Below are 17,993 nucleotides of genomic sequence, written 5' to 3' on the forward strand. Positions count from 1 at the left end.
GGGACATTATTCTTTTTCACAGCTAAATAATATTCTATTTTAATAGCTATACCACCTTTGTCCCTTCCATTAGTTTATGGACATTTGGATTGTTTCCACTTATTAGTTCTCATTATTGCCAATATACTCAAAGTAATTGCAGAATTGCTACCCCATTCCCCTGTAAAAATCAAATCAACCAATGAGAGTACAATATTTGTTTCCAATTCTACTTTATCTTTAAGTTACATTATAGTAACCTCACCATGTTGTGGGAAAGCTCCCTCCCAAGGTTATTATGGTAGTCTTTAGGTATGAATAAAACAAACCTGTTTCATTTAAAAAGGTAAGGAAGACCTCAAGGCAAAAAGTAGGGTGGGTGGCTCTTTAGGAGAAAGTCCAGAACTGAGAGAGAATGAATAGCACTGCACAGGCATTTATAAAAAGAAAGTCCCAGGGGCAACCCAGGTGGCTCAGCAGTTTAGTGCCGCCTTCAGCCCAGGGCCTGATCCTGGAGACCTGGGATCGAGTCCCACGTCAGGCTCCCTGCATGGAGCCTGCTTCTCCCTCTGCCTCTCTCTCTCTCTCTCTCTCTCTCTCTGTTATGAATAAATAAAATCTTAAAAAAAGTCCCACTGGCACACACACACACACACACACACACACACACACACACACAGAGGCAGAGACACAGACAGAGGAGAAACAGGCTTCACTCAGGAAGCCCGATGAGGGACTCCATCCCGGGATCCCAGGATCACACCCTGGGCTGAAGGCAGGCACCAAACCGCTGAGCCACCCACGGATCCCCTGGCACAAGATTTAAAAGAGGATCCTGTACAATGTGAGATTTTAAAGAGGCAGCCAGAGGATACATGATCTTATGGGATGTGTGAGGGTGAAGGGGCAAACCTTATCAGAATGCTGCAGGAGGTGACAGACGCAGGTAGAAAATAAAGCTTAGAGGGTGCTGGCTCAAAATCATGCATCATTGGGAGCCCAGTTTTTTTTCCTGTGGTCTTCATGAAGTATATCATCAAAATCTTGTCATTTCAGTTACTTACATTAAGTTTTAGATGACCCGTCTCCCATACAAACATGCAAACACTTTGATGTGCTCATGTTATTCATTTGAAATAAAGTTGGGTTCATTTGTTTCTATTTCTATTCCATTTTTCTTGTCTTGCCCATCCTTGCTGATTTTACTTATTTTTAGGTATGTGAAACATTAACCTGGTTCCAAAAGTCAGAAAATCCTTCACAGAAGGATCACTCATATTTCTTCTACCCTTTTTCCATATCCCCTATTTTCTGCCTTGTTACTGCCCAACCACTGTAGGTAACTAAGCTCATTTGTTTCTAGTTTCTTTTCACAATTTTTTTTTGCATAAATAAGCTGGTACATTTATATTTTCTTATTTCTCCCTTTTTTTCTTGTGTGAAAGGTAGCATACTGCTTTGCACTTTTCTTTTTTTTACTTAACATTGTATTCTGGAAGTCACTCCTTGTCAGTTCATAAAGGTCTTCCTCATTCTTTTTGCATCTGCATAGAATTTCATCCTGTGATGTACCTTACTTCATTCAAGCACTCTCTTGCATGAGGATTTACATTGTTTCCAGTAATTTGAAATCACAATGTTATAATGAATCTTGTGTATGTGTGTTTTGTACTGTTGTAGATCTGTGCTCAGGGTAAATTCCTGGGGACAGGATTGTTTTGTTGAAAGACAAATGCATATGTAGTTTTAGGTATTTCCAAACATCTCACCAAAAAGTTGTACTACTTTGTAGGACCACAAACAGTATATGATAGTGACTATTCCCCCACAGCCTTACTAATAGAAGGTGTTGGAATGCTTTTCATTTTCACCAGCAGATTGGAGATTTTAATCCATCTAAACATTTATTTTTTTGTTTATAAGAGACCACTGAAATAAAATAAAAATCAAAAAAGTTACACAAGGCAAATGCTATGAAAATAAAGTAGATATATCAATATTAATGTCATATAAAATAGAATTCAAGGTGAATAAATTTAACGGGACAAAGAGGAATACATCATGGTAGTTTTATCCACCAAGAAAATAAGAGTCATGAGCCTTTAGGCATCTAATAAGAGAGGTTTGAAATAAAGAAGTAAAATGCAATAGAGACATAAGGAGAAATCACTATCATGCTAGGAGACTTTAGCATGTGTATATTAATTATCAAAAAATCAAGCAGACAAAAATAAGGTCTCTTAATTTCGATTACCCATAAAGCGGTCTTTGAAGCAAGGACTAGTATGGGTAGTTTATTTGGCAAGTGGTCCTAAGAATCACCTCCAAAGAAACAGAGTGCAACTGCTGTGAGCAACTAGAGCTCAATCCTGCTAGCAACTCTCTGAGCAGCTGTATATAACAGGCCTCAGATGGTTTCACCAGAGAACAGAGAAGCTGGGACGTTCATCCATTGATTTTTGCCCTCCTTTGCTTCAGAGTTGTCCTCCATCCCTGGGACATTAACTCCACATACTTCTAGGTTGCACCTGTATGGTTGAGAAGCCTTCTGCAGCTTCCAAAAAAGGAATAGCAAAGAAATGCTATGACTCATGCTTGGTGCAGGAAATTGGCAGTGAAACACTGAGCTTCTTACCATGCTGAGCTAAAATCAGATGGATTGGGCAATCTGGCATGGTGGACTATAAGCACCTGCCACAGTATGATTACTGAAGATTTGAGTGATACTGGTCATCTTATATGGGGGCTCATTGTTGGTAAGGTATAATGAAGCTGTATCTAATGAACCTTGTATACAAGACTGAATAAGTAAACTTTATCACTTTGCAGTAGGGAGCCATTTCAAGTGGTAAGCCAGGGAATGGCACAAACTGTGTTTTCAGTATATAACTCTTGTAAAAGACAGGATGGTTTGGAGGAGGGCAGGCTGACCAGGTTATTGTAACTGTTTAGAAAAATGAGATGAATTGGATCTGACCTGGTATAATGAGAGTGGAATAAAAAAGACATGAGATAATTATGAGCATAAAGGACAAGATTTGGGGAGGAGGGCTGGGTGAAGAGATGGTGGCTGTAATCAGTAATCATGGAACATATTGAGTTTGTCTTTACAGCATCCTGATGATGTAAATGATTAAGAAATCATTTGATGATTGATATGATGATGCGACAGATTAAGAAAACTATTGTCCCTGTGTCAGGTTGTGACTTGTCCCAAATTACAGAGTTACTAGTTTAAGGCTGAAGCCTAGAATCCACGCTTCCAACAGACTTCTGGTCTTGTGTTCTCTCATTCAAGTAACAGACACGGGTTATGAATGATACTAAGCTGCTCTTCTCACTACCGATTTGTAAAGCATATTTTCCCTGCTGCAGCACATGATTCCCTCATTAAAAATTGCTCTTTTGGGGCACCCAGCTGGTTCAGTCAGTTAAGCATCTGCCTTCGGCTCAGGTCATGATCCTAGGGTCCTGCCATCCAGCCCTGCATCAGGTTTTCTGCTCAGCAGAGAGCCTGCTTCTCCCTCTCCCTCTGCCTGCCACTCTGCCTACTTGGGCTCTTTCTGATAAGCAAGTAAGTAAATAAATAAATGACATCTTTTAAAAATTGTTTTTAAAAAATCTGAATGTACAAAAGGTCTATATTCTATCATACTCTAAAAATCAAATGTGCTAAAAATGCTCACAGAAAATGAAGAGTCTAACAGCCATGTGGAAAGGGAGAATATCAATTGTGACTGCAGTATCACAACACCATTTTAACAAATAAGAATGTATACATCTATGTATTCTCCCAGGGGAAAGAAAAGACCATTTATTCCATGGATGCCATATCACTTGCAAACGTTTTACTCCTTTTTGAAATTGCTTCTGAGCCAGTTTATGAGTCGTAGTAGGAAAATTAAAAAGAAAATTTATAGTCATACCTCATATACAACTGATGGCAAATTTTTAATTAGTATGCAGCTAGCATTTATAAAAGCTACAGACATGGGAACTGATTCAATGAAAATGATTAAAGTGCACAATTAATTCTGAGTGAATTAGCAAACACCTAGTCTGGGTCAATGATAAATCGTGTTACAAGAAGTTGGCATAGAACCTGGCTGAGTAATGTGCTTTAGCGAAACTTCATGGTATGATGGTGGGTGGAAAGGGCAACCATGCTATAAAAACCCTGCAGGTTGACCTTTTGTGAAATGAAAAATTCTGCAAGTGACCACAAAGCAAGTAGACTAGGAATTATATCTCTATTTTGCTGAGCTTTCCCCCAATAGCATCACACCAGAGATGAGAGAACAATGAATGGAGTGTTGTACTTAGCCCTAGATTGTGATCTTAATGTTCTCGTTGTGATGAATTTGCCTTACCACCCACAGAGTTCAAAGCATTTTTGAGCTATAAATGAGTTATAACTCTGGATCTCCTTTGGCCACCATGAAAATGTTTTGGAACTACAAAGAGGAGATGGTTTCCCAACACTGTGAATGTATTATATGTCACTGAATTGTACACTTTCAAATGGTTAATTCTATGTGAACTTCATCTGGATTGAAAAAAAGGGAGGGTTACCAATTCCTGAACATTTATGCTTCAGGTGCTTTGCTTGAGCTTATCATACAGCATCTCACTCTTTCAACAACCCTGTGAGATGGACATTGTCATTTCCATTTTCAGAATGAGGGCACTTAGGTAGAGTGTTTTACCCAATGTAGTTTAGTCGAAGAGTAGGGGTTCAAACTAAGTCTACCTGATTCTAATTTCCAGGTTTGAACACTAATAAAAGTCCATAAAGGGGGATGGCCAGCCACTTAGATGCAAATCCTTGAAGCAATTTAGCTCAATATGAAAAGAGGAATATACCTGTTGCAACTTTCTTCACCCACTATTGTGAAGAAAGAGAATTAGTTGTGAGGACTCCCCAGAAGAATTTTGTTACTGGAACTGGACTATAAAATAGAAACCTATTCACAAGGAGTAAGGTAAGAGCCCATCTAGTAGACTAGACTGTTAGATCAGAAAAGGACTTGGTAGGAAGATGAGCTTTATGCTTAGTGACTGAGCTGTGAGTAGCATTTGTGTTTGCCATTTAAGGTTCAATTAATTCAATGTTGTTGGTATATTTAGAAGGTTGTACAACCATCACCACAATCTAATTTCAGAATATGTTTCTTTTCCCAAAAACCTGTACCCTCCAAAAATAAAAATAAAAATAAAAAATAAAACCTGTACCCATTAGCAGTCATTCCCCATTTCCCTCGACTCCTCAACCCAACCTCAGGCAACCACTACTCTACTTTTTGTCTCTATAGATTTGCCAGTTCTGGACATTTCATATAGAATAATACAATATGCAGTCTTCTGTGACTGGCATCATGTTGTCAAGGTCAACCCAAGGTATAGTATGGCTTAGTGCTTCATTCCTCTTTATTGCCAAATAATATTTCATTTCCCTTTACCTTTTGCCTGCTAATAGAGCCCTGATTTTGATCATGTATGGGACAGGCTTGTACCTCAAGATAGGTCACATCACAGATGGTCAATCTTAATTAATCCATCTAGGATTTTTCAAAACCAGGCTGTGACCCATTGAGTCATAAAACCAGTTTAGTAAGTCACAGTCAACATGTTTCTTATTTTGTAAAAAAAAAAAAACACCTAATATAAAATTAGCCATTTTAGACATTTTTAGGTAAATAGCACTTTCATGTTAACAATATGTAACAGATCTCTAGAACTTTTTCATCTTGCAAAACAAACTCTGTACCTATTAAACAATAACTCTCCATTTTACCCCTTTCCCCACACCCGCAACCACCATTCTACCTTCTATTTCCATTAACTTGACTACTTTAGATACCTTGTATCAGTAAAATGATGTAGTATTTGTCTTTTTAAAAGGTTTTATTTATTTATTTTAGAGAGAGAGCATGAGGGAAGGGACAGAGAGAAAGGGAATCTCAAGGAGAATGCACTGAGCACAGAACCTGATGCAGGGCTTGATCTCACGACCCCGAGATCATGATGTGATCTGAAATCAAGAGTCAGACACCAAACTGACTGAGCCATGCAGGCACCCCATATTTGTCTTTTTGTAACTGGTTTCTTTCATTTTGCATAATGCCTTCAAGGTTCTTCAATGTTGTAGCATATGAGAGGATTCTCTTCATTTTAAGGCTGAGCAATATTTCATTATGTATATACCATATTTCCTTTTTTCATTCATCCTTAATGGTCATTTAGGCTTCTTCTATTTCTTGGCTGTTGTGAGTAATGCAATGGTCATGAGTGCAAAGATATCTCTTTGAGATCCAATTTTCAGTTCTTTGGGATGTATAACCAGAAGTCAATCTTCTATTTTTACATTTTTTGAAGAAACTTCATACTCTTTTCCACAGTGGCTGCACCATTTTACATTCCCATCAACAGTGTGGAAGGGTCCTAATCTTTCTACATCCTTACAACACTTGCTATTTTCTATTTTTTAATTGATTTATTTTTTATAGTAGCCACCCTAATGGGTAGAAAGGGATAGCTCATCATGTTTTTGGTTTGTATTTCCCTGATGATTACTGAAGTTGTGCATCTTCCCAATATATTTGTTGGCTAATGTATATATCTTCTTTGGAGCAATGTCTATTTAAATCTTTTGCCCATTTTCAAAGTCAGTGTGTTTGCTTTGTTGTGGTTATTGAGTTGTAGTGAATAAATAAAAATCTTAAAAAAAATTTTTTTAAAGAAATTTTTGCTAAATTTAATGCCATAAAGCTTTTCCACTATGTTTTCTTATGGAACTTTTATAGTTTCAGGTCTTACATTTAGGTCTTTAATCTATTTTGAATTAATTTTTGAATATGGCATAAGGTAAGGGTCTAACTTCATTCATTTACATGTGGATATCAACTTTGCCCAGGACCACTTATTGAAGAGACTATTTTCCCATTGTGTATCCTTGGTGTCCTTATAAAAGTTCACTTAGCTATATATGTGAAGGTTTATTTCTGGGTACTCTATTCTGTTCCATCAGTCAGTATGTCTGTCTTTATGCCAGTCCCATAGTGTTTTGATTACCATGGCTTTATCATATGTTTTGAAATCAGAAAGTATAAGTCCTCCAGTTCTGCTCTGTTCTTTCTTTTATTTTATTTATTTATTTGAGAGGGGAGAGGAGCAGGGGAGAGGAGCAGAGGGAAAGGGAGAAGCAGAATCTCCACTGAGCAGAGAGCCCCACACAGGGCTCTATCCCAGGAACCCAAGATCATGACCCAAGCTGATGGCAGATGCCTAACAGGCTGAGCCACCCAGGCACCCCCAGTTTTGTTCTTTCTCAAGATTATTTGGGCTGGTCAGGGTCCTTTAAGATTACATATGAATTTTAGGAAGACTTTTTCTTTTTTTTTCTTTTTTTTTTTTTTTAATTAATTTTTATTGGTGACTTTTTCTATTTCAGGAAAAAAATGACATTGGGATTGATAGGGTTGACACTGAATCTGTAAATCACTTTGGGTAGTATTGACATTTTAACAATATAAAGTCTTCTAATCCATAAATACAGATGTCTTTCCATTTATTTGTGTCTTCATTAATTTCTTTCAGCAACGTTTTGCAGCTTTCAGTATACAAGTGTTTTGCCTCCTTGGATAAGTTTACTCCTAAGTCTTTTTTTCCTTTTTAAGTTTTTTTAAAAGGATTTTATTTATTTATTCATGAGAGACACACACAGAGAGAAAGAGAGAGGCAGAGACACAGGCAGAGGGAGAAACAGGCTCCATGCAGGGAGCCCGATGTGGGACTCGATTCCCGGTCTCCAGGATCACGCCCTGGGCTGAAGCTGGCACTAAACCGCTGAGCCACCCAGGCTGCCCTTTTATTATTTTTGATGGTATTGTAAGTAGGATTGTTTTCTCAATTTCCTATTGAGACTGTTCATTGTTAGTACATAGAAATGTAACTGATTTTTCTGTGTTGATTTTGTGTCTTGCAGCTTTACTGAATTTGTTCATTAGTTGTAACAGTTTGTGTGTGTCTGTGTAGTCTTTAGGATTTCTACATAAAAGATCATATAATCTGTGAACAGAAATCTTTTTAACTTCTTCCTTTCCAGTTTGGATGGCTTCTTTTTCTTTTTCTTGCCTAATTGCTCTAGTTAGGATTTTCAATACTTTAATAGAAGTGGCAAGACTGGGCATCCTTCCCTTGTTCCTTATTTTTAAAAAAGAAAAGCATTCAGTTCTTTACCTTTGAGTAAGATATTAGCCTTAAAGTTTTCTTAGGGCCTTTTTTGTGATAAAGTAGTTTCCTTCTGTTCCTGGTTTGTTGAACTTTTATCATGAAAATGTGCTGACTTTTGTCAAATGCTTTCTCTGCATCATTTGAGATTAACATGTGATTTTTATCTTTTGTTCTGTTACTGTAGTGTATTACATTGATTACTTTTCATGTATTGGACCATCTTTGTATCACAGGAATAAATCCCACTTGATCATGAGCTATGATCCTTTTAACATGCTTTTGAATTTGTTTAGCCAGTATTTTGTTGAAGATTTTTGCATCAATATTCATCAGGGATATTGATCTATAGTTTTCTTTTAGTATCTTTGCCTGCCTTTGGCATCAGGTTAAAGCTGGCCTCAAAAATTAAGTTTGTTTTTATATGGTCTCATTCATTTGGGGAATATAAAAAATAGTGAAAGGGAATAAAGGGGAAAGGAGAAAAAACGAGTGGGAAATATCAGAAAGGGAGACAGAACATGAGAGACTCCTAACTCTGGGAAACTAGGGGTGGTAGAAAGGGAGGTGGGCGGGGGGGGGGTGACTGGGTGACAGGCACTGAGGGGGGCACTTGATGGGATGAGCACTGGGTGTTATTCTATATGTTGGCAAATTGAACACCAATAAAAAATAAATTTATTTTAAAAAATTAAGTTTGTAACTGTTCCCTCTTCTTCAACTTTTTTGGAAGGGTTACTATCAGCATTTTTAAATTAAAAAAATAGAATATCATAAATAACATCAAAGCACATTATGTGCCTTAAGGGTAAGAGTTATTTTGTAAAGCTTTATGTGTGTGTGCACGCATGTACATGTTCGTGCATGTGTGTGTTATGTAATAATGTGTAAATTATTTTCTTACTGTGGGTTCTGGTTTTAAAAGTTTAAAATTCAGTGGTATAAGCCAGTCATGATAAAGTCATTTCCCTTGCCAGAGCTAGGCATAGTTTAGTGAAGCAGTCCTGGACAATGAGATATAGAGAAGTTATCTATTTTATATTTATGCTTATAAAAGGACATAGTGAACAGAGCATTATTTTGCTCTCTTCCAGCCTGTAGGTATTTTTGGTGAATAGAAGATATCTGAGGCTGCTGCATGCATCTTGTGACTATGTGGGAAGTAACCAATTTACTAAGGATGGCAGATTGGGAAAACATGATGAACCTGAGTCCTAATAACATTATGGAGTCAAGCAATCACTCCTGAAACTGCCCCACCTTCCAGATTTCCTGTTATGTAATATGAAATAAATTCGTTTCTTTACTATTTAGCCACTTTTAATTAGATCTTCTGTGACTTCTGTTTAATTTTATGATAAGTGCATCAAAGATAAAGATATTTTATTCTTCTTTACATTCCCTACATCACCTGTGCATATTTGGTGGTCAAGACATTTTTTTAAAAATTTTTATTTATTTATGATAGTCACAGAGAGAGAGAGAGAGAGAGAGGCAGAGACATAGGCAGAGGGAGAAGCAGGCTCCATGCACCGGGAGCCTGATGTGGGATTCGATCCTGGGTCTCCAGGATTGTGCCCTGGGCCAAAGGCAGGCGCCAAACAGCTGCGCCACCCAGGGATCCCCTGGTCAAGACATTTTTGACAATCTGATAATCTTATTATGATCCACAAGAGCAGAGTGCCAGAGTAGGATGCCTCTAGAATTTCACCACATCTGTTGCAGTGTTTCCAATAAAAAGCCATACTGACGTGCTTATTTTTAGTAAAAGTCAGTCTCTAGTACAAATATTAGCTTTTGTCTATGCAGAAAGCTAAAACTCCATCAAAACAATTAATTGAGGATGTACCAAGTGCTAAGCATCATTGAATGCAAATATAAAATACCTATGACAATCTTTATCCTCAAAGTAATCTTAATCTCTTTGGCAAAACCAATGGGCTCAACTTTTTTTATTATTTATTTTTTATTTAATTTTTTTTTATTTTTATTTATTTATTTATTTATTTATTTATTTATTTATGATAGGCACACAGTGAGAGAGAGAGAGGCAGAGACACAGGCAGAGGGAGAAGCAGGCTCCATGCACCGGAAGCCCGACGTGGGATTCGATCCCAGGTCTCCAGGATCGCGCCCTGGGCCAAAGGCAGGCGCCAAACCGCTGCGCCACCCAGGGATCCCATGGGCTCAACTTTTAACTACTGTATACCTGGTGTCTAGAACAGCTCCTGGCACTAGTAGGTGCTTGATAATTGTTTGTTCAATCAATTAAATGAATATAATAAAGCTACTTAATACATGATTCAAGTAATCGTAGAGGTAATGTCACAAAATGGTCCATGATAATTGTCAAATGAATAGTACAGTTAAGTGTATGCTCTTCCCATTCTTTCCTCTTTTCATCTTTGGATTTATATTTTTCTCTAAGTTACATTATGAGTTTTTCAATATGCACATTGATTTATTTGCTATTATGTGCTTAGCAGATTAAAAACAGGCAAGATTTTTTAAAGATTTATTTATTTGAGAGAGAGAGAGAGCACGTGCACATGTGTGGGTGAATGGAGGAGGGGCAGAGGGAAGGAATCTTAGTCTCACAACCCATTAGATCATGACTGAGCCAAAACCAAGAGTCAGACGCTCAAACTACTGAGCCACCCAAGTGCCCCCAGCAAGGTTTATAAGTTAAAAGTTATATAAATCATTAAGATAACCTTTCATTTTATAAAGAAAGAAATTAAGTCCTAGAGGGATTTAATGATTTTTTTAAGGGGACATGCTGATCTATTAATAGTTGAAATGGCTAAGACTGTAAGGGTATCCCCTTCATTTAACATATTTTACATTACCAAAAAAGAATAGTTATAATTAATGGCAAAATTCTATAATTCTATAGGTAGTGCCAGATAATAAACCATGGCTATAAAACATTTAGACAATAGAACACATACAAAGTTCAATCTTGTTCATTTTAAGAGGCAATACATACTGAGTCCCTGCAGTCAGTGCCCAGATCCCAGTCTGCTCTTCTGCTCTTTGTCTGTCTAGGCTTGCTTTCTTTCTTTCTTTTTCTTTCTTTCTTTCTTTCTTTCTTTCTTTCTTTCTTTCTTTCTCTTTCTTTCTTTCTTTCTTTCTTCCTTCCTTCCTTCCTTCCTTTCTTTTTTTTTGTTTTAAGATTTTATTTATTTATTTACGGTTTCTTTTTCTCCCTGAGGATTCTGTAATCTGGCTGTCTTTCTTTGCCCTAAACTACATCTGAACTACATTTAATCAGTCTGATTTTTTTCTAGATTTTAGACCATTATTTTATCACGTGGTCCTCTTGCTTTATCATGGATTTCTTCTGATTCAATTGTTCTCTTAGAAGTGTGATTAAGAGCATGCAGTCTGAAAATCCTAAAACTTAACTTCATATGGTGATGGATAATAACATTTTTGTAATCATTTTACAATGTGCACAAATATTGAATGGTTATGTTGCACACCTGAAACTAATATAATATTATATGTCAGTTATACTTCAATAAAAAATTTTTCTAAGTACACTCTATGCTCAGTGCAGAGCCCAACATGGGGCTTGAACTCGTGTTCCTGAGATGAAGACGTGAGCTGAGATCAAGAGTCTGGTGTTTAACCAACTGAGCCGCTCAGGTGCCCTGCTCCCCAATTTTTTGTTAAAGAACATGTACTTTGTTCTTTTTTTAATCTTATTTATCTATTTATAAGAGACACACACAGAGAGAGGCAGAGACACAGGCAGAGGGAGAAGCAGGCTCCCCGCAGGGAACCCAATGTGGAACTCGATCCCCGGACCTGGAATCAATCACATCCTGAGCCAAAGGCAGCCGCTCAACCACGGAGCCACCTAGGCATCCAAGAGGACAAAGAAGGGGTTCCCTCTCCTCTAGAGGAAAGGGAGGGGTTGGCAAAGACTGCTATAAAACAAATAGTCCATTGGAGTAAACTGGGAGTTTGAAGTATAATAGCTTTTCATTGGTTGAGTTGTGACAGTCTTTCATTGGCTAGGCTGTTGCCAGGGTAAAGGAAAACTTTCTTCCTCCTCCTGGGGTAGTAAGGTAGTAGCTAAAGTAGTAATGACCTGCAAGGTACCTCTCATCCTATTGAGTCTGCAATTGACCAATTGACCTACCTAGTGGTAGGATATGAGGGTTACCCCTGATGGCTTCCCAGCCCCATTCTAAATGAGGTTTCCCTTTATTAATGTTCACAGGTAAAATGGTATTTGTTCTATATAAATATTTACTACTATTATTTTCAGTACTACAGTTGAGCCTTAAAGAACAGGGTTAGGGTGAGGGCTGCTGCTTCCCCACCCCAGTTGAAACTCTACATGTAACTTTTAGCTCCTCAAAGCTTGACTACTGAAAGACTACTATTGACTAGTAGTCTTACTGATAATGTCAATAGTTGATTAACACATATTTTAGATGTTATATGTATCATACACTATATTCTTACAATTTAAATAAGAGAAAAGAAAATGTTATCAAGAAAATTATAAGGAAGAGAAAATACATTACAGCACTACTTGTAAAATAGTAAAAAAATAGTAAAAAAAAAAATATGTATAGAACAATGTGATGCTCAAGGAGCAGTGTGACTACCAAGCAGCCCAGGGACCTGTGGTGCCCTGCTCCTGCCAAGGCACTGAGGCCCCACTCCCTGCCTTTTGGGCCAGGCTGAGGGTGAAAGCCAGGTCACCTCAAGGCAACCCTCAGCAAACAGGTGAGGTAATCTGTTGACAGAGGCCTAGGAGGCAGGCTGAATGAGCAGCCACTGTCAGAGCTTGTGCTACTCCCACTGCCACCACCTATACCATCTCTAGCAACCCTGACGCCTTTGGTGGCCAAACTGGATCTGAATGATGGGGGGGAATCTGAGAAGTGTTCCAGAAATGGCAGAGGCTCACTATTAAGGGTGCCACCAAACTGCTGCTGGGCATCTTGGAATACCAGGCCCTGGTGAACCACATAGGAAGCTGCTACTATGGAGCAGTTCACTTTGCCATTTGGGCCTCAGAAGACGTTCACATCTTCACAATTACAGAATCTGCAAGAAGCAGAATAAAGACTTCATGGTCCTGGCTTCCCTCTTCATGCTCCTGAAGGAAGCTGAGAGTACAACCACATACACATACAACAAGCACAAAGCACAGCACAGTTTCTGTAAGAGATGTGGCATTCAGAGCTTCTACACTCCCCAGTCAAACCCTGGAGGCTTTGGAATCATTCCACACTGCCTAGAGTGTGGGCATGGAGAAATTCAATAGCAGAGATTGGGGAAAACCATGAAAGAGCACAAGACCATCAAGACTATATCTAAAGAGCAAGCTCCTCCTTCTCTCTTTCTGAAAAGGGGAATGACTGGGGTTAGCAGCTTTGTTATCCCCATTCCTCCTCAGCAGTGCTTATGAAAGTGGCTGACCCAGGCTGCTGGTTCCATTGGGCAGCAGCCATCTTGATCTCTGTAGTTTGCTTCAGTTATCTGTTGCTTTATAAAATCTACAGAAGGGATCCCTGGGTGGCGCAGCGGTTTGGCGCCTGCCTTTGGCCCAGGGCGCGATCCTGGAGACCCGGGATCGAATCCCACATCGGGCTCCCGGTGCATGGAGCCTGCTTCTCCCTCTGCCTGTGTCTCTGCCTCTCTCTCTCTCTCTCTCTGTGACTATCATAAATAAATAAAAAGTAACCCCCTTTCTTTAAAAAAAAAAAATAAAAAATAAAATAAAATCTACAGAATTTTTTATTTGAGTATACTTGCCATACAATGTTACATTAGTTTCAGGTGTACAACATAGTGGTTCAACATCTCTATGTGTCATGCTATGCTCACCACAAGCATTGCTACTGTCTGTCACCATCCAGTGCTATTACAATATCATTGACTATATTCCCAGTGATGCTGTGCTTTTTTTTCAGGCGACTAATTTATTCTATTACTGGAAGCCTGTATCTCCCACTCCTTTACCCATTTTGCCCATTCCTCCACACCTCCCTGGTACCTGTCAGTTTGTTCTCTGTATTTATAGGTCTCATTCTGCTTCTGGTTTGTGTATTCATTTGCTTTGTTTTTTAGACTTCACATGTGAGTAAAATAATACAGTATTTGTCTTTCTCAGTCTGACTTATTTTACATAGCAAAACACCCTCTAGGTCCATTCACATTGTCACAAATGGCAAAATCTCATTCTTGTTTATGGCTGAGTAATATTACATTGCATATATGTATACCACATCTTCTTTACCCACTTATCTGTTGATGTACATTTGGGTTTTTTCCATATCTTAACTATTGTAAATCATGCTGCAATACACATAAGGGTACTTTTATCTTTTCAAGTTAGTGTTTTCATTTTCTTTGGGTAGATACTCAGTAGTGGAACTGTTGAATCATATGGTATTTCTAATTTTAATCTTTTGGAGAAAAACCCATACATTTTTCACAGTGGCTGTACCAACTTTCATTCCCACCAACAGTGCACAAGGATTCCTTTTCCTCTACATGCTCACCAACACTTGTTATTTCTTGTTCTTTTGACTCTAGCCACTCTTACAGGTGTAAGGTGATATCCCATAGTGGCCTTGATCTGCATTTCCCTGATGATTAGTGATTTTGAGCATCTTTTCTGTATCTGTTGGCCATCTGTATGTCTTCTCTGGAAAAATGTTTATTCAGGTCCTCTGCTCATTTTTTAATCGGATTATTTTTGTGTGTGTACATTGAGCTGTATTAGTTCTTTATGTATTTTGGATACTAACCCCTTAGTGGATATGTCATTTGCAAACTTTTCTCCTCATTCATTGGGTTGCCTTTTCGTTTTGTTGATGGTTACCTTCACTGTGCAAAAGCTTTTTATTTTCACTTAGTCCCAATAGTTTGTTTTTTGCTTTTATTTTCCTTGCCTGAAGAGACATATCTAGGAAAATATAGCTACAACTGATGTCAAGGAAATTACTGTCTACATTCTTTTCTAATATTTTTATGATTTTAGGTCTCACATTTAGGTCTTTAATCCATTTTCAGTTTATTTTTGCTCCATGATGTTAGAAGGTGGTCCAGTTCATTTTTTTGCATGTAGCTGTCCAGTTTTCCTAGCACCATTTATCAAAGAGACTGTCTTTTCCCCATTGTACATTCTTGCCTCTTTTGTCATAAATTAATTGACCATATAAAGCATAGGTTTATTTCTGGCCTCTCTATTCTGTTTCATTAATCTCTGTGTTTATCTTTTGCCAGTACTGCTTTGGTTACTACAGTTTTGTAATGTATCTTGAAATCTAAAATTGTAGTATCTCCAGCTTTGTTCTTCTTTTTCAAGTTTGCTCTGGCTATTTGGAGTCTTTTTTGTTTTATGGATTGTGTTGCCTTAAACTGCAAAGTCACTTTATTCCTCATTTTGAAAGACTTAACCTATAAGTCTTCTGAAATGGTGTTGTTTATGGAATAATCACTGCAAGTTGGTGTTGCCATAAACCATTTTTACTTTTTAAAATCTTGAGAAGTTCACAAAAGCATAGAAAGGAAAGCCACTTGAACTTTGTCAGGAGGAGTTTAAAGCTTCTTCAGAATTTGCCAAGAACATCCTGCATCAGACCATGAGCTGTGCAGAGAATTTCAAGTGCTGATCTACCGTATCCCTGAGAGCCTCCTGAAAATGACAGACATTCCAAAAGACTACATCAGCAAAAATATAATTCTTCAAGGAAAAAAAAGTATCTCTGGTTTATTATAGCACAGCTTCCTGATGCCATGCAATTCACTGCAGTTGGCATTTCCTCAGCATTTCCAGGTGAATCCTGTGGGGTAGAGGGGACTTCTACCCATAACTCAATTATTTCCTGCTTTTGTAAAAAAAAATATTTTATTTATCTATTCATAAAAGACACAGAGACACAGGTAGAGGGAGGAGCAGGCTCCCCATGGGAAGCACAATGTAGGACTCTATCCCAGGACCCGGGGATCACTACCTGAGCCAAAGGCAGATGCTCATCTACTGAGCTACCCAGGTGCCCCTATTTCCTGCTTTCTTGAGTCTTTTTCATTCTGTATTCTCCATGTATTTCCTCTTCACTGCTAAATGGATGAAGTGACTCTTTCATTTACATACTAAGCAAACTATTTTTTAAAGGACTTTATTTATTTACTTGAAAGAGAGAGCATGAGCAGGCAGAGGGGCAGAGGGATAAGCAGACTCCCTGCTGAGCTCAGAGCCTGATCCCAGGACCCTGAGATCATGAACTGAGTGAAAGTCAGACTTGACCCATTGAGCCACCCAGGTGCCCCTATATGCTAAGCAAACTATCAATGAGGAGGATCACATGGCCTGTGTCTCTGAAAACATCATAGGAGCTATCAGATAGGCAGTATAACACGCACTCATGAGCACATACTTTTTGGAATATGACACATTTGGGCTTGGAGTTCAGCTGTGCCACTTACTAGCTGGATGACCTTGCACAAATGATCTACTATTTCTGAACTTTTGTTTTCTCATTTTCAAAATGGGAACAACTACAGTACTTCCCTCATAAGGCTATTCTAAAAATCCACTGAGATAGTTCATGCTAAATTCTCCTAGGAGTGCCTGGCCTCTGGTGGCTCCACAGGATTGTATTAGTAATTTTATTGCTATATGATAAGGTCATGGTGTTAAAAACAAAGGTGTAGATAATCCATTCTGCCATAAGTTTTTAAAAGATTTTATTTATTTATTCATGATAGACAGAGAGAGAGAGAGAGAGAGGCAGAGACACAGGCAGAGGGAGAAGCAGGCTCCATGCAGGGAGACCAACGTGGGACTCGATCCCGGGACTCCAGGATCGCGCCCTGGGCCAAAGGCAGGCAGGCGCTAAACCACTGAGCCACCCAGGGATCCCCATCTGCCATAATTTTAAAAAAAGATTCTTGTTTATTCATTCCTGAGAAACACAGACATAGGCAGAGGGAGAAGCAGGCTCCCTGCATGGAGCCTGATGTGGGACTCGATTCCAGGACCTAAGCCACGACCTAAGCCAAAGGCAGATGCTCATCCACTGAGCCACCCAGGCACCCCTTCTGCCACAATGTTTCTTTTCTTTTTTTTTTTTAAGATTTTATTTATTCATGAGAGACCGAAAGAGAGAGACAGAGACATAGGTAAAGGGAGAAGTGGGCTCCTTGCGGGGAGCATGATGCGGGACTTGATCCCAGGACCCTGGGATCATGACCTGAGCTAAGGCAGATGCTCAACCTCTGTCTGAGCCACCCAGGGGCCTGCAATATTTATTTTCAATGAAATACTATTTAGTTGTTATCTGTTCCTTTAAGACTCACCCCTGTTGGTGGGAGCAACCAAAATATTCAGATAAAGGATCTGAAATGACATTCCCACTTCTTTGAGATGAGTTTCTGAATTACTCTTATCCCCCCCACACACCAAGCTCTATTCCCAGGTATTTTGTTGATGCTCACCTTGAACTTTTCAGCCTCCTACTATCATTTCTTTGGTGTCTTGGAGTTACTGCTTCTTTGCCATCTGGCCCCCTCTGTTGCCTAGATCCCTCCCCCTCCTCCCCTCTCCTGCTTGTAGTTGCTCAGAATGATTTCCTGGGATTTAGCCTTTCTGGCTAGGCCCCAGGATTCTCTCTTATTAGCTGCCTGCCATAGTTGGTCCTGGTAAGTGCAGCCAAGTGCTCTAGGGATCTGACTTTTTTTTTTTTTTTTGCATGGCTCTGTTATCAGATAATTCAACAACAGATAATTACCATTTGGAGGGGAGCATGCTA

At 38.7% G+C, this 17,993-nt stretch overlaps 1 pseudogene; it reads left to right on the forward strand.

Annotated features, from left to right (window-relative positions):
• Positions 1-11,804: 11,804 nt before the first annotated feature.
• Positions 11,805-13,498, forward strand: LOC112932070 (centromere protein V pseudogene; annotated as a pseudogene).
• Positions 13,499-17,993: the final 4,495 nt, after the last annotated feature.

Source organism: Vulpes vulpes, chromosome X (genome assembly GCF_048418805.1).
Source record: "Vulpes vulpes isolate BD-2025 chromosome X, VulVul3, whole genome shotgun sequence".
Taxonomy (NCBI): domain Eukaryota; kingdom Metazoa; phylum Chordata; class Mammalia; order Carnivora; family Canidae; genus Vulpes; species Vulpes vulpes.